This window comes from Pseudophryne corroboree, chromosome 11 (genome assembly GCF_028390025.1).
Source record: "Pseudophryne corroboree isolate aPseCor3 chromosome 11, aPseCor3.hap2, whole genome shotgun sequence".
NCBI classification, from domain to species: domain Eukaryota; kingdom Metazoa; phylum Chordata; class Amphibia; order Anura; family Myobatrachidae; genus Pseudophryne; species Pseudophryne corroboree.
In genome coordinates, this window is record NC_086454.1 from 81,547,728 (window position 1) to 81,572,433 (window position 24,706).

Below are 24,706 nucleotides of genomic sequence, written 5' to 3' on the forward strand. Positions count from 1 at the left end.
ATACACACACATAATATAGACTATATGGAAACGGGGCCTGGACTGCACACCCTGGCTTATTATAATGGGATGTGCTACCTTGCTGGGACTAAGTACTGTAGTACTACAACATAGGAACAAAGGGTGCAGGTGCACCATACACCATTAAAATTATTATAACCGTAATATAATATTTGAGGTTCTTGGCATATATTGGCCAGTATATGAGCCTGCCCACCTGCTTCACGGTGACCTCATCGGACAGGTCCCTAACACTATAGGGGTTCACCTCCGGGACGCAGAGCACCCCCAGACCACCCCAGCTAAACCACCCCAGGGCATCACACAGAAAAAGGATAGGAGTGAAAGATCAGTGTTAAGCAAATGAAAGAGGCTGCTGAATATAGAAGAAAAGAGGAGGACAGCAGTAAAGTATCAGAATGTGAAGTTTAGCTGAGCAGTGTTATAAGTGTAAGAGATATGTGAAAAAAGCGACATAAATATAAAACAAACACAATGTGATATAAGTGTTAAAAGTAAATGTAAGGTGGTGATGCCCCAAGGTGGCCCAGCCAGAGCAATACAGGGAGCCCCACGCCCCAAAAGCTCACCCCCAAACTGACTTTGTATATAATTAAAAGGATCATACCTGTGTCTTTTGTGCAGTCAGATTGTGCTGGTTCCCTGTTTAAAATCATGAGAGGCAGTGGGTGGGGTGCTAATCCAGAAATGAGGGCTGTCCCAATCCCTCAGGTGTGTATACACACACATAATATAGACTATATGGAAACGGGGCCTGGACTGCACACCCTGGCTTATTATAATGGGATGTGCTACCTTGCTGGGACTAAGTACTGTAGTACTACAACATAGGAACAAAGGGTGCAGGTGCACCATACACCATTAAAATTATTATTTTTACACTACAAATTAGATTGCAGATTGAACACACCCCACCCAAATCTAACTCTCTCTGCACATGTTATATTTGCCTCCCCTGCAGTGCACATGGTTTTGCAAAATTGCTAACAAAAATCCTGCTGCGATCAACTTGGAATTACCCCCAATAAGTAGATGAGTCCACTTTAGAAAATGGGAAATATTAGATTTTGTTCTGATCATTTTTTGTTGTTACTTATTCTCTGTATTTTTTTTTTCTTAAGCCAAATGGTGGATTGAAAATTGAAATCAATTTATATCAATGAAATTCAGTGGATAATAAAACCTGCTCTAGGATATATGCGGCAGCTCTAGTCGAGGCTATAAAGTAAACGTATTAAGCAAATAGAGGAACGCTATAATGTAAGCAATAACAACACCAAATGAAACCTATATGAGTTAAAATGTTATTCTTGATTGCAACAGAAATAAACTTGCAAAGAAACAGTGGCCCCCATTTATGAACGAAAGAAATTCTTATGCTAATTAACGTTACCGCTCGCCGTGCTTTTTTACTTGTATTCAGCATTGAAGCTGTCGCTGGCGAGCGGTAACGTTAAAACACCCGTCAGCGCTGTTTGTCAAGGCCAAACAGCGCTGACGAATGCTCTTTTTCTCCGGCGTCCCTAACTACTGCGCATGCGCCGTTGTATACATACTCCCGGCACATGCGCAGTAGTGATTTTCGGACGCGGCGGCCATTTTTGTTTTCCTGTCACTGTAGCAACCCGGCAGGTCTGATGCATGGCGGGATTGCTGTGGGAGGGGGGTGCCAGAATGCAGGACGGACACCACTGCAGCGGTGTCCATAACGTCTGCCCGGAGCAGATAAAGCAATTTTAGGTAAGCGAGCGCTATTTCAGAAATAGCGCTCGTTGTTAAATAGACTTTACTGTGCAGCAGTATAGGGAAAATGAAAGGCTAATAGTGCTGCTAGTTAGCAGCGCTATTAGCCTTGTTAAATAGAAATTGATCCCATTTACCACTTAAAACGAGTTTCCAGCAAGAAAACTCGTTGATAAATGGGGCCCAATGTTTAAGAACTTTCATGAAATGATTGATCCTGGGTAATGATGATGCAGCAAGTGGGTATCAGTGGTTGCTGCTGCCCCTGGGCTGCATCGCCGACCAAAGACTGCAGGGGGGGAGCCGTCCAGCACATATAAACATACATGTAAAGTTGTATGTAATATATGTGCTGGCTTCCTTACCCAGGGATCAGCGGCTGCAGCACGCATGGAACACAGGGGGTTATTCAAGTTGCATTGCTAAGTGATGCGACCGCAATATCCCCATCCTGTGCGTGCGTGGCCCACCAAATGCAATCGATGCACAATGAGTGTGAACGCCTGTCTAACAGGCAGTGGCTTTCGCGGGGCGGGCGGGTGTGGCAACGGAGCGTTGCATGGGTTGAGGCGCGGGAAGAACAGGGGTGGGGCGGCGGTGTTTTCGGGAAGGCTGCGTGACATCACACACAGCCGCTCTGATGAGAAAAATGGCGGCTGACACCTGCAAACGCGTTCACTACTGGGCAGGCCATTCTGCGTGCTGGACAATCTTGCCCTGCGATAGGCAGCCCCCAGCATGTGAAGGAAAGGATTGCAATCTGTACTGAATAACCACCCCCAGGCACACTGTGCTCAGCATGTCTATCTTCAATAAGCCTGCCCCCAGCCTCCTGTAAAACCAGCCAATGGGAGACTGGGAAGGGCATATTGAAGATAGACAGGGGTAGCGTCTACATTCCCTTCGTGGAGAGGACCTTTCCCATAACCCCCTGGGTCCATGTCACAACCTATTTGGAATAGTAACCTGTGGCGAGCGAAGCGAGACACAGAGCCTGAAGCGTGGCGAGCGTCCAATGGTGCATAGAAATAAAAATTCACCTCAAACGAACGGAGAACGGACAAAACACTTAGGTGCTGTAAGGGCGGAGGTTCTCTCCTGCCCTCTCGTTATGTCACTTCCAGGTCCTGATCATGAAGGTAACATAGACACAACCGATAGACAGGCTGAGCTCTGTGTGCCTGTATCTTGTGCGTGCTGCGGGATGGGTGGTGGGAGTGCGCGTGTGATCGCCTCCCCTCCCCCAGCATATCACACAGGTAGAAAGGACTGCAGTTGCCTCTCTCCCCAGTCAGCATGCAGAAGCATGTGCTCTGCTGGAGAGAGAGGCTGCTGCTGTGGGTGGGCGGGCGGGAAAGGGAGGAGGCAACGGGACCCTCCAACAGAAAAAGAGTACCTGCCGTCCACCCTCTCTCGGCGTCACTGTGCTTAGTATACATTTGAGGTTTTAAAATATCCCCCCCACCCCCCACTCAGATGACATCATTCATTACAGATTTTGTGCCCGGTGCATCACCTATGTCACCACTTTCTAGCGAATGATAAAATGATACGCTTGCGTCACTATTGCTTCAGATAGACGTGAAATGAACTTTTACTGGAGTAGTTACAAGAACAGTATAGTGATTGGTATACAGGGATACTCTGCGCTATGACCCATATGGAGGTGTCAGACGTCTGGCTGTGACTGTGATGTGCTCTGCAGGCACTGAGTCAGCAAGAAGATCATTTATGTTTACATGAATTCTCAAGGAGGCGAAGAAGTTACAATTTATTAAAATTTGCTAACAAATCAAAAAAACAAGGATTATAATTAACTTATCATTATTATTGTGATGACAGAGCAGGAAAGGGCCACAGAATCTGTGGACGTGCCGTAGACGCGTCTGTATCACTAACCTTTGCTTTCCCTCCCACTCACAATGAATAAGAAGCTGCTGTGCAGTTACAGCTCAGAACAAAATCTAATTAGTCCTTGGAGAGAGATCCTCTGTCATGTGCAGCTTTGTGGAATATGTCGAACAGAGTAGAGAGGACAAATGGAGTTAAAACCGGGGTTAGGAGGACATGAATATAAGTGCAGTAAATGGAAAAATAAGAGTGAATATATCACAAGCATTGCTAGGGGGCCCGACCCCACAACCAAGCTCCTACCATGCACACATCCACGGCTCTGCCTCATAGAGACTCAATGGGGCCCTGGGCAACATGCTGGCTTGGGGACCTCTGACACTTCTGTGTGTCAAATATAGCACATAAATACAGGTTGGAGTAATCCGGGCCCCTCGGTGCCCACTAAATCCTAACTGAAAGCCTAGAGTAATTATTGGATGATCCAGCTCGGAACCAAGGTATAAAATGACAGGTAATACCAATTACATGGGCTCTATATTATTTTACTAATCGTGTAAATGTAGGTATATGATATAGCTGCATAAATCCATAAAATATAGTAACAAATGTTAGGCACGTACGGGCTGGTATAGCAGAAGAACCAATGTAGCTGTCTTCTTAAGCGGCACACTTGTGCAGAAGCGATAACGAGACTGCGAATAGTCACGTAATTCAAAATAATATAACAAGGATAGGCACCCCATGGGTAATGGAGGCAAGGCAGCCGAGTGCTCATATAACTTCACAGTGCAGGACCCGGCTCCTGTCTCTGAGGAGTCGCCATTTTGATGTGGACTTCTTGATTGCAGCCTTTGTGAAGTGACTTGTTGGCGGGGATTAAGTTCTGAGATTAGGACACTAAGGGGCACTTTTACTAAGCTCCATGTTTGCCACAGGAATATTTGGGCATTTTGTCAATCACGGAAATTTACTAAAGAACACACACAGGGGAGTTTGTTCATATAGAAGTACAAAGGAGATTTATGGTAGACTTACCATTGTTAAATCTCTTTCAGCGATGTACACTGGATTCCACAGGGAATAACATTGGGGTGTAGAGTTGGATCTTGATCCGAGGCACCAACAGGCTAAAGCTTTGACTGTTTCCAGGATTCATTGCACCGCCTCCTCTATAGCCCTGCCTCCAGGCACTGGAGCTCAGTTTTGTTAACCAGTCCAATGTAGTAGCAGGTAAGAGAGACGGAAGATGTTATTCACATAGAACCACATTCTCACGACAAAAGAAGGGACTAGCGGCTAATGCCATACAAACCCAAAGAAGCTAAGTGCATCAGGGTGGGCGCCCTATGGAATCCAGTGTACCTCACAGAAAGAGATTTAACAATGGTAAGTCTACCATAAGGGAATAACATCGGGGATGTCCTAAAGCAGTTCCTCATGTGAGGGGACGCACTGTAGGGGGCACAAGAACCCGGCATCCAAAGGAATTATTCTGGGAGGCGGAAGTATCAAAGGCATAGAACCTGATGAACGTGTACACAGAGGACCATGTAGCCACCTTGCACAATTGTTCAGCGGACGCGCCATGGTGGGCCGCCCAAGAAAGTCCAACCGACCGACTAGAATGGGCCTTAATAGCAACAGGAGCTGGGAGCCCAGCCTGCGCATAAGCTTGTTCAATCACCATTCTAATCCATCTGGCCAAGGTCTGCTTATTCACAGGCCAGCCACGTTTGTGAAAACCAAACAGTACAAAAAAGGATTCTGACCTCCTGATAGAGGCAGTCCTTTCCACATAAACACGGAGAGCCCGTACCACATCCAATGATCAGAAGAGATGAAGTCCGGAACCACAATTTCCTGGTTAAGGTGAAAAGATGATACCACCTTAGGCAAATAACCAGGGCAAGTTCGAAGAACAGCACGGTCACAGTGAAATATCAGCAAGGGTGGACGACAGGACAAAGCGCCTAAGTCTGACACTCTCCTAGCAAAGGCAATAGCCAACAGACATATGACCTTAAATGTAAGGCATTTAAGGTCCACAGACTCAAGAGGTCAAAATGGAGACTCTTGCAGGGCATTTAAGACAACAGACATCCCATGGAGCCACAGGAGGGACATAGGGAGGCTGAATCCGTAGAACACCCTGAGCAAAAATGTGAATGTCAGGAAGAGACGCAATTTTTTTCTGAAATCACACCGGCAAGGCAGCTATATGAACCTTGAGGGAGGCTAGATGAAGGCTCAAGTCTAGGCCTTGTTGAAGAAAAGCCAAAAGTCTGGAAGTTTTGAAAGTATATGCATCATAACTCTTAGCAGCACACCATGTGAAGTAAGAATTCCAGACCCTGTAATAAATCCAAGCCGAAGCTGGTTTACGGGCTTTCAACATAGTTTGAATGACCGCCTCAGAGAATCCTTTTGCGCTCAAGAGCCACGCCGTCAAAGCCAGTCTGGCCAGGTCCGGGTAGACACAAGGGCCCTGAACGAGGATGTATGGGCGTTGAGGAAGTAGAAGAGGACACTCTATCAAGAGACCCTGCAGGTCTGAGAACCAATGCCGTCTGGGCCACGCTGGAGTGACTAGAAGTAGTATTCCTCCTACTTGCTTGAACTTCCGTATTACCCTGGACAGGAGTGACACTGGAGGGAACACGTATGGCAGCCGAAAGTTCCATGGAATTGCCAGTACATCCACGAATGCTGCTTGAGGATCTCTTGTCCTTGCTCCGAAGACCGGAACCTTGTGATTGTGTCGAGACGCCATCAGGTCTAGATCTGGTAGGCCCCACTTGTCCACTAGGAGTTGAAAGACTTCAGGACGAAGACTCCACTCTCCAGCGTGCACATCCTGCCGACTGAGGAAGTCCGCTTCCCAGTTGAGGACTCCCGGAATGAACACTGCCGATATGGCTGGCAGATGGCGTTCCGCCCATTGGAGGATTTTAGACACTTCCATCATTGCCATGCAGCTTTGAGTGTCGTCCTGATGATTTATGTATGCCACCGTGGTGGCGTCGTTGGACTGTACTTGAACAGGCCTGTTCTGTACCAGAGGCAGGGCCAGAGTCAATGCATTGAACACTGCCTGCAATTCCAGAATGTTTATTGGGAGGAGAGATTCCTCCCTGGTCCACCGACCCTGGAGAGAGTGTTGCTCCAACACCGCGCCCCAACCTCGCAGACTGGCGTCCATTGTCAGGAGGACCCAGTTGGGGATCCAGAAGGGACGGCCCCTGCTCAACTGTTGGTCCTGTAGCCACCAGCTCAGTGACAGACGAACCTCCAGAGTCATGGAGATAATTTGAGACCTGATCCGATGAGGCAGACCATTAAAGTTGGAAAGGATTAACCTCTGCAGATGGCGGGAGTGAAATTGAGCGTACTCTACCATGTCGAAAGCCGACAGATGAGGCCTAGTACTTGCATCGCTGAGTGTATCGACACTCTGGCGAGAGAGGAAGCATCTGATCTTTTCCTTAAGTTTCAGGACCTTCTCCTAAGACAGAAACAGCCTTTGGCTGTGTGTGTCCAGTAGCGCCCCCAGGTGCACCATGCTCCGAGCAGGGACCAGCGAGGACTTCTTCCAATTGATGAGCCACCCGTGGGCTTGTAGGAATTGGACCAACATCTCCAGTTGACTGAGGAGGACATCTTGGGAGTTCACCAGAATCAGCAAGTAGTCCAGATACAGCAGGATCCTGATTCCCTGACGACGGAGGAAAGCCATCATCACGGCCATGACCTTGGTGAAAATCCGAGGGGCCGTGGCCAGTCCAAATAGCAGAGCTTGGAACTGAAAATGAAGGTTGCCAATAGCAAACCGCAGATATTGCTGATGCGAAATGGCAATAGGTATGTGCAGGTAAGCATCCTATATGTCCAGGGATACCATATAGTCCTCGGTTTCCATGGCCAGCACAATAGAGTGCAGAGTTTCCATACGGAATTTGGACACTCTTACAAACTTGTTCAATGATTTCAGGTTGAGGATAGGCCGGAAAGACCCATTTGGTTTCGGAACCAGAAACAGGGTCGAGTAGTATCCCCTACCTCTCTGGGACAGAGGTACCGGCACTACCACTCCTGTTTCCAGGAGTGATTGTACAACCAGGTGTAGAGCTTGCGCTTTCAACGGATCAGTGGGGATAACCGTTGAACAGAACTGGCGAGGGGGACGTCTCTTGAAAGAGATTGCGTACCCATGAGAGACAACTTCCCATACCCAGGTGTCTGAAGTGGTCTTTAACCAGGCCTGCGCGAACTGCAGAAGTCAGCCTCCCACCCTGGGGTCCCCCAGGGGGAGGCCCGCCCCATCATGCAGCAGGCTTGTCTTGTTTGGAAGCAGGCTGACGGGCAGCCCAGGATTGTTTAGATTTTGGTGGTTTTGGAAGTACGAGCCTGTCTCGGGTACGCCTGACCTTTTGCTATACTTGGAGGTCGAAAGGAACGAAAAGTGGTACTCTTAGCCTTCTGAACAGAAGGATTAGTACTTGATAGAAACGCAGTCTTGGCTGTTGCCAAGTCAGTCACAATCTTAGTCAGATCTTCCACAAACAGTATGTCTCCCTTGAAAGGGAGTACCTCCAAGGTCTTTAGAGTCCAGGTCCACTTTCCAGGACCTCAACCACAGAATCCGGCGAGCCGGTATAGATGTAGTAGAAGCCTTGGCCGCCATGACCCCTGCATCAGCACTCCTGAAAATATTGAGAGGCTGTGGTAATATGCAACAGATAATGTCTGAGATAGCTCCTCCTCAGTTGCCTGAACCCATGCTTCAATTCCTTTTCCTGCCCAAGAGTTAGCCATAGTGGGTCTATGTACAGCACCGGTAAGAGTGTAAATAGACTTCAGGCATCCCTCCACACGCTTATCTGTCAGTTCCTTCAGTGAGGTGACAGTGGTGACAGGCAGAGTAGAGGACACCACAAGACGGGCGACATGATAGTCCACCGGCGGTGGAGTTTCCCACTTGTTGCTCAACTCCACAGGGATAGGATAACGAGCTAGCATCTTTTTAGACAGGGAAAACTTCCTTCCTGGAGATGACCAGGATTCATGACGTATGTCAATTAAGAGGTCAGAATGTGGTAAAACTACTTTAGCAACCTTCTGATGTTTAAACTTATCAGGTTTCTTAGATGTAACAGGAGGCTCAATGTCATCATCAATTTGGAGAATCAGCTTGATAGCCTCCACAAGGTCAGGAACATCAACCTGGGTTGCAGATTGCTCATTAGAAGCAACCGGATCAGTGGCTGACGAATCAGTATATTCCCCATCTTCATCGGAAGAATTATCCGAAATATTAGTGGATTGTGAGGAAGAAATGGCCCGCTTAGAGAACCCCTTGGCCCCAGAGGGACACGGGGTGGACTTTTATCTAACCTAAGTCTGATTTAATTGCTGTAACTGGGTAGACAAAGTATCCACCCATGGCGGATTAACTACAGGGACAATATGTGGCTGTAATGGCACAGGAGGCCCCACAGGGGGCGTGAGACGTGTTACAAGCATAGTCAGCATATTTGAAAAAGCTGCCCACGGTGGGTCTTGCTTGACTACAGGTGCCACAGATGGACTGGGAGATGTATGACCCCCAGTGCCTGAACCAGCAGCTAACACTTCCCCCACTGGTGAATCCATGACGACAGCACTGCATGAGGCAGGAGTGTCCGCGGATGTCCCACCCTGTGCAGCAGACATCATGTGGGATGTAGCCTTAGGATGTAATAGTACAATATAGTCAGACAAACAGCAAAAAATCCCCTGTGTTTTGTAACAGTAAATACAGAGCACAGAGGATTTAAGTGGTGTCGGGTGACTGAAAAACACAGTGAGAAATACAAACAGTATTCCCTGTGTAGCACTATATATTATATGAGACCCTGACACACCTAGTTCCCCAGGGTACAGAATATAGTGATAGCAAACGTGTGATACACAAGAGTGGGATCCACACAGCAGCTATAGGCACACTCAGTCACAGGTACAATGCAGGAAATATCACCTATAACCAGTACTTAAAGTGGTCCTAGAGAGGTGGTGAAACTCCCCCCTCCTCCCCCCGGTGCCTATGCAATAAAGGTATTGACGGCGCTCCCCACCCAAAAAGGGGTGTGGTCTCAAAAACAAGGGGCGTGATCACACAATAGTAATAATGCCCACAGTAAATAGCACCCCTAATACACATAATGCCCACAGTAGTAGCACCCCGTAATACACAATGCTCACAGCAGTAGTGCCCCTTTTACAATGCCCACAGTAATAGTGGTCCTTATGCAATGTCCACTGTACTGGTAGTGCCCACAGTGGTAGTGCCCCTAATATAGAGCCCATAGTAGTGGTGCCCCTTATGCAATGCCCCCAGTAGTAGTGCTTCTTATGGGGGTCATTCCGAGTTGATCGTAGCTGTGCAAATTTTTGCACAGCTACGATCATCTTTCCTGACATGCGGGGGGACGCCCAGCACGGGGCTAGTCCGCCCCGCATGTTAGTCCGGCCCCCATCGCAGAAGTACAAAGGCATCGCACAGCAGTGGGCCAGGGAGCTACCCCTCGCTCCCTGGCCCGCAGCGGCTGCGTATGACGTCACGCAGCCGCTGCAGCCCACCCCCCGTTCGGTCTGGGATGCCTGCGTTGGCCGGACGCGCCTATAAAACGGCGGCTAGACGCCGCTGTTTCGCCCCCTCCCGCCCATCGATCGCCTCTGCCTGTCAATCAGGCAGAGGCAATCGCTATCCTGCTACAGCCTTCCGCCATCCCACATGCGCAGGCGCACTATGGCGCCGGCGCATGCGCAGCGGGTACCCGTTCGCTTTGCTGCGTTAAAACGCAGCGAGCGAACAGGTCGGAATGACCCCCAATGTACCCAGGAGTGATGCCCCTTATGAAGTGCCCCCTTTACAATGCCCTCATTAGTTGTGCCCCCATTAGTAATGCCCTTCACGGTAATGCCCCTGTGTAGTATTGCCCCCAGTAGTAATGTCGCCTGTAGTAATATCCCCCAGTCGTTTAGCCCCATGAAGTTTAGCCCCAGTAGTTTAGTCCCTAGTGGTAATGCTCCTGCAGTTATGACCCCAGTAGTTTACCCCACTTTAGTTTAGCCTCCCAGTGGTAATGCCCCAGCAGTTTAGTCCCTGTAGTTTAGTCCTCATGTAGTTTGCCCCATGTGGTTTAGCCCTCCAGTAGTAATGCCCCAGTAGTTTAGCCCCATGTAGTTTGACCCAAGTAGTAATGCCCCCAGTAGTTTAGCCCTTGTAGTTGTGCCCCCAGTAGTAATGCCCCCCTGTAGTTTTCCCCTTGTAGTTTAGCCCCCTTGTAGTTTAGCCCCTTTGTAGTTTAGCCCCCTGTAGTAATGCCCCCAGTAGTTATGCCCCCAGTAGTAATGCCCCTGTAGTTATGCCCCCATTAGCAATGCCCTGTAGTTATGCCCTCAGTAGTAATGCGCCCCTGTAGTTTGCCCCTTGTAGTTTAGCCCCCCTGTAGTTTAGCCCCCTTGTAGTTTAGCCCCCTGTAGTAATGCCCCCAGTAGTTATGCCCCCAGTAGTAATGCCCCTGTAGTTATGCCCCCATTAGTAATGCCCTGTAGTTATGCCCCCAGTAGTAATGCGCCCCTGTAGTTCATCCCCAGGAGCTTGCCCCCTTGTAGTTAGCTTCATGTAGCTTGCTCCCAGTAGTTTGTCCCAAGTAGTAATGTCCCCTGTAGTTTAGTCCCCTTGTAGTTTGCCCCCAGTAGTAATGGCCCCCTTTAGTTTGCCCCTTGTAGTTTAGCCCCCTGTAGTTTAGCCCCTGTAGTAATGCCCCCCAGTGGTTTAGCCCCTGTAGTTATGCCCCAGTAGTTTGCTCCCAAGTAGTAATGCCCCCTGTAGTAATGCGCCCCTGTAATTATACCCCCAGTAGTAATGTTCCCCTGTAGTTTGTCTCCAGTAGTTTGCCCCCTTGCAGTTTGCCCCCACTAGCTTGCCCCCTTGTAGTTTGCCCCAGTAGCTTGCCCCCAGTAGCTTTCCCCCTTGTAGTTTGCCCCCAGTAGCTTTCCCCCTTTTAGTTTGCCCCCAGTAGCTTTCCCCATTGTAGTTTGCCCCCAGTAGCTTTCCCCATTGTAGTTTGCCCTCAGTAGCTTGCCTCCTTGTAGTTTGCCCCCAGTAGCTTGGCCCCTTGTAGTTTGCCCCCAGTATCTTGCCCCCTTGTAGTCTGCCCCCACTAGTTTGCCCCCTTGTAGTTTGCCCCCAGTAGATTGTCCCCAGTGATTAGCCACCTGTAGCTTTCCCCAGTAGACTGCCCCCAGTGGTAAGCCCCCTGTAGCTTGCCCCCAGTGGATAGCCCCCTGTAGCTTGCCCCCAGTAGATTGACCCCCAGTAGTTATCCCCCTGTAGCTTGCCTCCAGTAGTTTGCCCCCCTGTAGTTTGCCCCCAGTAGACGCCCTGCTAATACAGTCACACGTTTTAAAACAACAAAACACCATACTTACCAAGCCCCGCTCCCGCGTCTGACCGCTGTGATCCTCCTGGCATCCGCTCCCCGGCGCTATGAGAGAGAAGCGTCATGACGTGTCTCCCATAGTGCGCCCTGACAGAGACGGAAGCCAGAAGCCGGAGTCAGTAGTGAGCTCCTGCCGCTGGCTTCCGCTGTGAAGAGAGAGCTGGGCACACATCTCCATGCAGCGACTGGCACACATCTCCATGCAGCGCTGGGCACACATCGGGCGAGGTGAGCCGGAGGAGGCGGAACTGCGTTCCGTCTCCAAGTGGAACTGACGTAACGCAGTTCCGCCCCGTGTCGGCTCACTTTAAACCCTGCCTATAACAATAAAACTGCACTGGACTAGCTAGTAATTACATATAGGTATATATGTATACAGATATAACAATGCACAGTAAACACTGGATGTATATCACAGAATACTTGTACTAAATATTCAGATAACAGTACACTTGTTCTTAACTAACACTGTCTAAAATGACATGTAGAATACCTAAGTGTCTGTAAATGCACAGCGCTGATGATACAGGCGGATTTACAGATGAGACAGTGCCCGGCAGTCCTGGAGATCAGCCCAGCTAGGTAATGGCGCCAAAATCTCTTCAGGGAGTGAGGGAGAGAGAGAGATGCAGCTGCAGGGCGGGAACACCAGCAGTAGATGGCGCCCGGAGCTGGGGGAGTGCCTTATCCCCTCTGCTGGACTTCACCACCGGGTACTGTGGAGCCGTTTGCAAATGGATTTTAATAAATCCAACCTGTGCTCCTTGCCCTGGTGGATATAGTGGGGTCCCTGTGTGAAACAGTGTCCACGCCAGCAGCGCGGTCTGTCTCCTGGGACCGCGAGCGGATGGCGATTTACCTTACCTCCCCCCTTCAAGCGCAGCCACGCGATCCTGGAGAATAACAGCGGTGGTGTGCCTGAAGAAAACTGGTGTGCCTCCGCTGCAAGTACACTGGAACTAGGCTGCGGGAGTATGCAGCGCCGCTGAGGGAGGTGATGGAGCCGCAGCACAGCATGTCATAAAGACATAAGAAGAAAGTGCTGCGGCACTTGAAGTCTTCTATAACTCTTTTCAGGGCTGCCTAGCGCAGCCCCACCTGTTAGTGACCTGCACTGCAGGCACCAACTTACATACTGAGCTCCAGTGCCTGGAGGCGGGGTTATAAAGGAGGCGGTGCAAAGCATCCTGGGAACAGTCAAAGCTTTAGCCTGTTGGTGCCTCGGCTCAAGATCCAACTCTACACCTCGATGTTATTCCCTGTGGAATACCAGTGTACCCCGCTGCAGAAACATGGGTAGACGGGGACATACCATCAAATACACCATCAGCCACACTAGGATGCAATTTCCATAGACAACATTGAAACACGGGAATTTACCTATAATTGTTTTTGCAAACACACCTGTGAATTAAGCAAACTCTGATCAAACTGCACTTTTCAAGTAGACGTCTCCGCAGCAGCGTGTTCAGAGAAGCCTGCACAGGTCAGGGAGATCCGTGCAGTTCTTCTCTATGAAAAAGTGTTTAAAGTGTTCAAAATTTGAAAGCAAAACTGTGTGTGATTCCTCCCCGCCTTCACCACCACCACCCCCCTCTCCAGGCACAGTAGGCCAGGGCTGAAGCCCGAGGCTATCTTTGGCACCCCTGGGCAGTGGGTGCCAAGTTGACTGGCCATTAGTTTTAGTTGTAAAAAAAATATTGTCTTTAGCAGAAAGTACTACAGGTACCAGCAGGCCTCCTCCGCGTGTTAGTATTTGGAGAACCACAAGTACCAGCATACGGGGCATTAATGGCCCCCTGTAAAAAAAAGTTTTTTAGAAAAAGTACTCGCACACCGTGATAGTAAGACTTTAATAATCACTCTTGCACACTCAGGCAATCTTCTGCGCGATTCATGCTAGAGAAAAGGAAAAAAAAATTACACCCTGGACCTTAGCCCAAAAGGGGTTGCCAGTCCAATAGCTCAAAGGAGGGTCTGGGACTCCAGGTCGACAACAAAAAGGTCGACAGACCTTAGGTCGACGTCAATTGGTCGACCTGTACAACAGGTCGACATGGACAAAAGGCCGACAGGAACAAGGTCGACATGGAAAAAGGTCGACATGAGTTTTTTAATGTTTTTTTGGTGTCGTTTTCTTCGTAGAGTGACCGGGAACCCCAATTAGTGCACCGCGTCCCCTCGCATGACTCGCTTCGCTCGCCATGCTTCAGGCATGGTGCCTTCGCTTCGCTCGGCACAGATTACCGTTCCAATCGTAGTCCACGTGGATCGTTAAGTATGAAAAGGTTCCAAAAAAGAAAAAAATGGTGAAAAACTCATGTCGACCTTTTCCATGTCGACCTTTTGCCCATGTCGACCTTTTGTCCATGTTGACCTAAGGTGTGTCGACCAATTGACGTCAACCTAAGGTGTGTCGACCTTTTTGTTGTCAACCTGGAGTCCGGATACCCTCAAAGGATTAGGCAAATGCTGCTGTAGCCTCAATTAAAAATTTGTTAAAAAAAGGTAGATGAAATCATAATAAAAAAATAAAATAAACATTGCTGTATACTATATCGCTGGCCGTAGACATACTTTTAAAATGCTGTATAAAATCAGTATTGGAAGTAACAGTTCTTTTTTACCATAAATGTCTGGCATTTTACCAAATGGGATTAATGTTTTTTTTTGTACTTAAAAAGAGAAACGAGATTAGATACAAAATTGGTTAAACAAGCTAAAGTAATATGGAATCAGACTCCTGTAAAACATAATGGTACCACCAGCTTCATGTCTCTCCTACCGCTGCAGCAGGAGGATTCACCTCACGATTCATGTTAAATGCATACCGTTCCGTTTTCACTGGGTAATTAAGATTTTTATGATGTATTTCCATAATGCAGTGCATTCATATTAAGGGTGGTGGTATGCACTAAGAGCTGTGACACGGCAGTTATGTGGGTTCACGTGAACCATTTACCTATGAAAGCATTTAGAAAGAGTAAAAAATAAGAAACATAGGAAAAAATTGCCTGCGCATTTACTATTAAATTTACTGAGATATTTAATCCCTTAAATTCGGGATCCGGTCTGAAGATCGACAGTGTCTAGGTCGACAATGTTTAGGTCGACCACTATAGGTCGACAGTCACTAGGTCGACATGGATGGAAGGTCGACAGGGTTTCTAGGTCGACATGTGCTAGGTCGACAGGTCTAAAGGTCGACATGAGTTTTTCAAAAATTTTTGGGGGGGATTTTTTCATACTTAACGATCCACGTGGACTACGATTGGAACGGTAAAGTGTGCCGGGCGAAGCGGTAGCGGAGCGAAGGCACCATGCCCGAAGCATGGTGAGCGAAGCGAGCCATGCGAGGGGACGCGGTGCACTCATTTGGGATCCCGGTCACTTTACGAAGAAAACGACACCCAAAAAAAAAAAATCCTCATGTCGACCTTTAGACCTGTCGACCTAGCACATGTCGACCTAGAAACCCTGTCGACCTTCCATCCATGTCGACCTAGTGACTGTCGACCTATAGTGGTCGACCTAAATATTGTCGACCTAGATCAAGCCTGGCCAACCTGTGGCTCTCCAGCTGTTGTAAAACTACAAGTCCCATCATGCTTTGCCACAGTTTTGCTATTAAGGAATGCTAAAACCGTGGCAGGGCATGCTGGGATGTATAGTTTCACAACATCTGGAGAGCCACAGGTTGGCCAGGCCTGACCTAGATACTGTCGATAAAACGAACCACACCCCTTAAATTCATCCCATAGCAAAAGGCACAATGTGAGACTGGCATATACCTTATGTAAATATCTTTATACCATGATACAATGGGGGTCATTCCGAGTTGATCGCAGCCAGCAACTTTTTACTGCTGCTGAGATCAACTAGTCCACGCCTATGGGGGAGTGTATTTTAGCTTAGCAGGGCTGCGATCGCTTGTGCAGCCCTGCTAAGCTAAAAAAATATCAAGCAGAACAAGACTAGGCCTGGACATACTTACCCTGTGCGACGATCTCAGCGATGCTGGGGCCGGCTTTGACGTCAGACATCCGCCCTCCGTTCTCCTGGACACGCCTGCGTTTTCCTCACCACTCCTCGAAAATGGTTTAAAACGGTCTGGTGACGTCCAGGAACGCCTACTTTCTGTCAATCTTCTTGCGGTCGCAGAGCTTTCTTCATTTGCCGCAACGTAACCCGGTGACCCCTGTCACCGGGCAACGATGCGCATGCGCAGTGCGGCCGCCGCGCACGCGCATTCCAGACCTGTTCGCACCGCAGCAACAAACCGCTGTGTGCGAACGGGTCGGAATGACCCCCAATGTGCAATTTAACTGCAAACTATTGTCCTCTGTTATCAGTAATTTCATTAGCTAGAAGGCTTCACATTATATATACCAAAAATATCTTCCTCCATAAAAACTTTAATAATACTATATTTTTCTCTTTTATCTTTTTAACTTAAAACAACAGTATGCAAGTGATGACTGCAGGGGTGAGGGAGAGAGGGTAGTGGCATTAAAGTGCTATGCATGCATCATAAGAGGGCCACACTCCCTACCCCTAGTGTTCCAAATCCAAAAAGTGTAACATTGGGAAGTGTGAGTACAGTGGCACAGTGGTTAGCACTGTTGTCTCAGCGCTAGGGACATGGGCTTTATACTGACCAAAGCATAATGGAGTTCATACGCACACGCAGGGGGGTCCGGGTACCTAGAACCCCCCCCTTGTAAAGTGCACAACAAACAATTAGTGGGTAACATCGGCAAACTCGCCAATTTATTAATTAGTGATGTTGTGTCTTTCAAATACGTAGGCTGAGACTGTATCACCGGCTGGAAATAATGATCTATGTACTGAGAAACCTTATAGTATACAGAATCCCTAGCTGATATAATTGGACGCCCTGGTGGCACCTTCTCATTCTTATGTACTTTAGGAATCGTATAGAATACTGGTGCCACCGGGTGGTCTTGCAACAAAGCCTCCGATACAGCGCTAGTGATATCTCTGTCCCTGACTGCTTGTAATAACATCTGATGTAACTCATCATTGTATTTGCTAGTAGGATCCTTTACTAATTGACTATATACTGTGGTATCCATCAATTGTCTGTACGCTTCTGTTCTATATCCCTGCAAATCCTGGACAATAATCCCCCCACCCTTATCCGCAGGGCGAATTACGATTTGTTGATCCTTACTTAGGGTATGTAATGCCTCTCTCCCGCCTTTAGTTAGATTATCATAAAAATGTTTTTGTTTACTAACCGACTCACTGACCTTGGAGTCCTATACTCGGGCGAAACACTTTAGAGAAGCATTACTACTCTGAGGATCAAAATAAGAAGCAGGTTTAAGTTTACTAGGAACATCACTCCCCGACACAGGGTTCAAATTATGTGCAAAATGTTCTTGTAATCGTAATCTCCTATTCACTGTGTATGAGTCCACCTTCCACTGGAAATCTTCAAATGTGGACACTGGAATGAACGACAGTCCCTTGTTTAGAACTGAAAGTTCATCTGGTGTCAACACTCGCTGTGATAAGTTAAACACTATGTTGTTGCCTTTTTGGGCTTCGGTCCTCTTTTTGCGGAGCCTTTGGCTTTGTTTGCCTCGCCTTGTACAGCATCTTTTTTTGGGCCCAGCATAGCTCTGGTATTCACTCCTAAAGGGGGCTTGCCTCCCCGCTTACCGCCTGTGGCCTCACTCTCACTCTGCAACGTACCTTCACCACTTGAGGTGTCTGTTAATTGGCCCCGACGGGGTAGCTGGCCAGTAGTCACCACAGATAAAGATCTGGTGGTTTTGAAGGATAAGTCACTATTACCCAGCTATACGAGGAATAAGAACCTAAAAGATCTTTTGGTACATAATGACATCTCTGGTTATAAGAATGCCCCCACCAAAACCTCTCTCAGTAAGAAGCCTGGGTGCTACCGATGTATGGGCTGCACAACATGCAGCTACATGGAGGTGGGACCAGGCTTCACACATCCCCATACAGGCAAGTTTATTAAAATAAACAAAATTCTGACTTGTACTAACACCCATGTGATATATTTTATTCGCTGTCCCTGCGGATTATTTTACGTAGGGAAGACAGTGAGGCAATTCCGAGAAAGAATGGCCATGCACAGGTCGGCCATTAGAGCAGCTCTGGGAGGAGAAAGTCAGTCACAGCCTGTAGCACGACATTTTGCTAAATATAAGCACAATTTAGCAAGTTTGAAATATAAGATCATAGACCAACAGCCGGAATCCATCAGAGGCGGCAATAGGGACAAACTATTGTTACAGCGCGTAGCGAGGTGAATTCATTTTTTGAACACCCAGGCACCAGGGGGCTTAAACGAACAGTTGTACTTAAATTGTTTTCTCTAGATGTGAGATGGATGTCCAGGTGAACAAGGGCAGTTAAATATTCATAGAATGGGCAATATATGTATACTCTTTCTAAACTATATGTAGGCTTGGCTATAAATTTGAATATCAATGTGGCAGTTAGGTTGGTTATATGCCTCTTATATGCTTTGTTGATTGGATGAGCGCTTTTATTTATATGTATTATCCTATTTCATTAATATTAAGCATTTACTGTTACTATATTTGGAAGAATAATGTTATGTTTACGGTGGGTGTTTAAGGTACTGTCACTGAGATGCATAGAATCCGTCTAGATCTATTAAGTACGGCATGTCTCCTTATTGTATTGTTTTGTTGTTTTGGTTCCCCAGGTGAGCAGTGCACGGTAGTGACAGGGAGCGCATCGCACGTCTGAAGCGTGATGACGACATCCACCCCCGCCAATGCACTGGGCCGGAAAAGACACTGGGTGAGTTGTCAGGTGACCGGCGCATGACAGGGGTTGCGGGTTCAGCGGTGAGGCGATGACATCATCCATCCGCGCCGGCGCACTGGATCGAGGGGGACGCTGCACGAGGTGAGGGTTGTGGTATAAATGTCTGTATATTGTTCATTGTAAGTTTGGTCTGACGAAAGCTGCAATACAGCTGAAACGTTACCTGCATTTCAGGGCGCAGTCTCTGTCATTATTTCAGTTGGATCAGTTCCTCAGGAGTGCCACCCATTTGTACACATATTTCGGCATGCAGCCAGGGAAGGCACCGGGGCAGTTGTATGTTTAAGCTGGTGTGCCGGTCGTGTGGAGGATGACATATATATATATATATATATATATCTCATAGTCATTGTTCTGATAATCAGAGTAGTGGTGAATAGAAGCTGTGAACATGCACACAGCATCTAATCAGTGGAAAGAGAGACCAGGGGCACAGTCCGCAGAGCGACAAAAACGCAGTGAGACACACCCCTTTACATGAGGACACACCTCCTTTCCAGGGATTGCGGCAAGGTCCCAATATCAATGTGCTTGAAGTTGGGAGGTATGCACTATGCAGTAATAATAAAACAGCAATGAACAACCGTGGTACGGTCGGTGTATTATAATGGAGATCTGAAAGGTACTCTGTAACACCCAGACTAACTAGTGAGCATTACCAGGTAAAATAATAATAGTCATGATTACTAATACTAGTCACTTATTTGGTAATACAGAAGCCATTTGGAGAAAGGGGATCTTAACAACCCACCCTTTATCATGTAACACCCATATTATGTGTCCTGGTCAAAAGGACAAGACCCCCTGAAGTAGACAATATATAAATAAAGCGAGACACTAGAGCAGGCCTAGCCAATCTATGGCTCTCCAGCTGTTGTGAAACTACAAGTTATATCATACCCTCCCACCGATCAGCTGGCAAAGCATGCTGGGACCTGTAGTTTCACAACAACTGGAGAGCAACAGGTTGGCCAAACCTAGATGGTTTATTTATTAAAGGTCAATTTCCATCAACTGCAAATAGATGAAAATGGATCTAAATCACTGTTGGGTTTCCAGGACTAACAGTAAGACGACTATAGCTGCCTACTTGTTGTGTCTCCCCTCCAGGAGAAGCCCTGAGATGAGACGCACACAGGTGTATTTCTAATGGGTGGGGGTCCAGGGAGGCCCACACCGCACACCCATCATTTGTTATACTTACCCTCCAGAGTCCCGCGGTAAAGCAGCAGTGCTGCAGAAATCACTGGGAAATGGCGCCGCGCATGTGCTCTAGACTCTGGGATCACAGCGATGCCGCCGGCTAGAGATAAGTGGGCCCTGACAGGGCCTGCACACGGGCCTCCTCCTCTCTAGATACGCCCCTGGAGACGCTGCTTGTCACTTCGGGATAGGGGGGAGGAGACCTCAGCTCCGATCGGGCAGAGCTAGGAAACGGCAACTACCAGTGATGCTGTAGTCCCTGCAGCACTTCCTCATACGGCAAGCCCCGACCTCTGCATGACGTCATGTAGGGGGCGGGGCTAGCACTCAGCACTGCTATAAGCCTGCCCTGCAGAGAAGTGACTGAAGAGACTTCATGGGCAGAAAGAGGGAGAGAGAGAAAAAGGCAAATAAGAGGCTCTATGTCAGGGATTAGAAAGGAAAACATGTCAGAAAGATATTGTAGAGAATATGGAAGACAAAATGAGCTAAAGTATAAAGACTAAAGGGGCTTCAAAGCGTGTAGCGAGTGAAGAAAAGGGGGAACAGGTACTTGCGTGCGGTGTAATTTATTGTAAACGCAACGGAATATGCTAGAAGCTGTTAATAAAATAATACAGGGAGATGTGGACCTGTGTATGTTGTAATATAGAGGGACAGGGACCTGTGTGTGTTGTAATATAGAGGGACAGGGACCTGTGTGTGTTGTAATATAGAGGGACAGGGACTTGTGTGTTGTAATATAGAGGGACAGGGACTTGTGTGTTGTAATATAGAGGGACAGGGACGTGCGTGTTGTAATATAGAGAGTTCAGGGACCTGCGTGTGTTGCAATACAGAGGGACAGGGACTTGCGTGTGTTGAAATATAGAGGGATGGGTACTTGCATGCGGTGTAATATAGAGGGACAGGGACTTGCGTGTTGTAATATAGAGGGACGGGTACTTGCGTGCGGTGTAATATAGAGGGGCAGGGACATGCGTGTTGGAATATAGAGGGACAGGTACTTGCGTGTGGTGTAATATAGAGGGATATGGACTTGTGTGTTTTGTCATACAGATGGACAGGAACTTGCATGTTTTGTAATATAGAGGGACTGGAACTTGCATGTTTTGTAATAATGAGGGACAGGTACTTTCGTGCGGTGTAATATAGAGGGATATGGACTTGTGTGTTTTGTTATACAGATGGACAGGGACTTGCGTGTTTTGTCATATAGAGGGACCAGGAAATGTGTGCGGTAAAATATAGTATGAGTACGTAGCATGAGAGCGTGGAAAGATAAAAATTGAAGGAAACTAAAAAGCAAGAGAGATTTGGAGAAAGTAAAGGGCCAAGAGTAAAGATAATGAGAATAATATAAATATTATAAAATAAAGGAGAGACTATATAATAAGTGAGTGGAACAAGAGTAGGGCATGACAGAATGTACAAAGAAGAACGAGGAAAAAAGGTAAAGGTGAGACAATGGGGTTTGGTATGATTTAGCGAAATGAAGCCCCTTGCAGGCTCGCTGGCAAGCTACGCTCTCCTCAGTTTCTATAGACACCCATAGAGGGGGAATCACCTACCTCGCTGGTATACCGGCGGCAGTATGGAGCCCCCATCGGAATCCCGGCATCGGTATTGTGACAGTCGGGATCCCGAAGAGCGTATGTCACAATATGCTATGCTAACCGCATACCCAGGGGCGCAGCCAGACATTTGTGGGCCCCATAACAACATTTTGAAGGGCCCCATCCCAATGCTTCTAGAGAGACACTTCTCTGCAGCAATTGTTAATTTTATTCCCTATAATTGTGCCCTTGTTCATTATCTGATCAATAGTAGCGCCTTATTTAATGTTATGCCCCATAGTAGTGCCCTAGTTAATGAATTGCAGTAGTGCTTAAGTTCACCCTATGTCACATTTCAGAGCTGCCAGTACACATTATGCCGCACAGTACCCCCAATTCACATTATGATATATAGTGCTCTCTATTCATATTGTGCCTCATTACAGTTCCCCCGGTTCATATTATATAACATTATAATGCCCTCCAGTTCATTTTATACCACACTACAATGAGCAGGTCCAGGGGCATATCTAAATATATTGCAGGCCCCAAGAAAAAGTTTGTAAGGACCCCTACGTACCAACCAATGACAAAAAATGTGCACAACACATGTAACTGTGACAGGGAAGGTGGCCCCTCTCAGATCTGGGCCCCATAGCAGCTGCACTCCCTGCACCTATGGTAGCTACGCCCTTGGGCATACCAAAGAATGTAACAAAAATATAGAGGTATATTTACTAAGCTCCCGATTTTGACCGAGTTGGTGTTTTTTCTTCAAAGTGTCATCTCGGGAATTTACTAAACACAAATCTCGGTAGTGATGAGGGCATTCGTATTTTTTTTGAAGGCAAATAAATACACCATCGGTCAAACGCGCCTGTTATTTTATACAACTCGGTAATTTACTAACAATTCGTATTCACAATCACTGCCGGCAATAGCCAAACACTGCTGTGAAAAAATACAAATCTTAAAAAACAGCAGTTTTCAAATAGACCTGCATTTTTTTACCATGTTCTAATAGGCATGCACGGATCCGTGAGATCTGTGCATGTTTATCAGTGGGAAAGGCTGTGAAAGAGTTAAAAATCAGGAAAAAATTTTGCGTGGGGTCCCCCCTCCTAAGCACAACCAGCCTCGGGCTCTTTGAGCCGGTCCTGGTTGTAAAGATACGGGGGGGAAATTGACAGGGGTTCCCCCAAATTTTAACGACCAGCACCGGGCTCTGCACCTGGTCCTGGTGCAAAAAATACGGGGGACAAAAGACGTAGGGGTCCCCCGTATTTTTAACACCAGCACCGGGCTCCACTAGTCAGAGAGATAATGCCACAGCCGGGGGACACTTTTATATTGGTCCCTGCGGCCCTGGCATTAATCCCCAACTAGTCACCCCTGGCCGGGGTAACCTGGAGGAGTGGGGACCCCTTAAATCAAGGGGTCCCCCTCTCCAGCCACCCAAGGACCAGGGGTGTAGCCCGAGGCTGTCCTCCCCATCCAAGGGCGGTGGATGGGAGGCTGATAGCCTTTTGTATAAAAAAAATATATATATTGTTTTTTGTAGCAGAACTACAAGACCCAGCAAGCCTCCCCCGCAAGTTGGTACTTGGAGAACCACAAGTACCAGCATGCGGGGGGAAACGGGCCCACTGGTACCTGTAGTTCTACTACAAAAAAAATACCCAAATTAAAAACAAAACACACACAACGTGAAAGTCAAATTTTATTAAACATACATGCACACTTACTTACATACATACATACATACTTACCTAGGTTGACACGAAGCAGTCGGTCCTCTTGTCCAGTAGAATCAAGGGGTACCTGTAAATAAAATTATACTTACAAAGAATCCGGGGTAGATCGGTCCTCTTTTTAAAAGTTATAATCCACTTTGGAAAATAAAAAAAACGGAATACCCGATCCACGCACTGAAAGGGGATCCATGTTTACACATGGATCCCCTTTCCCCGACTGGTGGGACCCCCCGTGACTGCTGTCAAAGAGGGTCCCTTCAGCCAATCAGGGAGCGCCATGTCATGGCACTCTCCTGATTGACTGTGCGCTCCTGCACTGTCAGTCAGGCGACACACTGTAGATACAATGTAGCACAGAGGCGCTGCATTATATCCAATGGTGCAAACTTTGCGGTCTGCGGTAGACCACGAGGTTAAGTGGGGTCACTCTTGTCGACATCGGATAACACGAAAATGCAGAATACGACAGCATAGTAAATGAGGCGTAAAAAATTTAAAAAGTTGCAAATTCACACATTCGATGTCATTCGTATTTAATCTCCCTCCAAATCCCGACAATTACGAATCTTAGTAAATATACCCCATAGTGTATCTAGTAAAATACCCCAATAAGAAATCTAGTAAAACTAAGGGTTCAAGTTCAGAATATGGGATCCCCGGGATTAGCATAACTACACTGCTTCAGATCAGAACATCATTAAACTCGTTCAGAACATTAATAAGTGTACCCTCGTGGGCCCGCTTCGCTCACCATGCTTTTGGGCAGGGTCGCCCGCTCCATTTTGCTTGCCAGAGGTTACTGATCCCATTAGATATCAACGTGGATAGTGAAACTAGTAGGCCAGGGGTCACTGTGGCGGAACTACCGCCAGTGCAAGCTGTGCCTTGCACTGGGGCCCGCCACTGTCAAGGGGCCCAAAGCAGCACGGCATATAATGAGTCAAACTGACTCATTACATGCCGCTGTGTGCTGCGGGTCACCGCCACCCGCCGAGGAGAGGTGCGCAGCGGCCACATGGGGGGGGGGGAGTCCGAGGAGGGAGCCGCAGCAGCGTTATGTAAATAGTGGAGGCGCCACTACAGCTGTCCCTCTCCTTCACCATAGGCTGTTCTCCGCCGCTGTGAATGCTGGGATGTGCTTCCCTCATCACAGCGGCAGAGGACAGCCTATGGTGAAGGAGAGGGACAGCTGCAGCAGCGCCTCCACCAATTACATAGCACTGCTGCGGCTCCCGAA

General features: G+C 47.7%; 1 long non-coding RNA gene across 4 annotated transcripts in view; it reads left to right on the forward strand.

The window, feature by feature from the left end:
- The window catches only part of LOC134968899 (uncharacterized), a 155,507-nt gene that overhangs the window by 74,547 nt on the left and 56,254 nt on the right, over positions 1-24,706 (forward strand). For all 4 annotated transcript variants that reach the window (XR_010189353.1, XR_010189354.1, XR_010189355.1 and 1 more), the window contains one exon: positions 18,832-19,037. This is a non-coding gene — a long non-coding RNA (uncharacterized LOC134968899). The remainder of the gene's footprint in view (positions 1-18,831; positions 19,038-24,706) is intronic.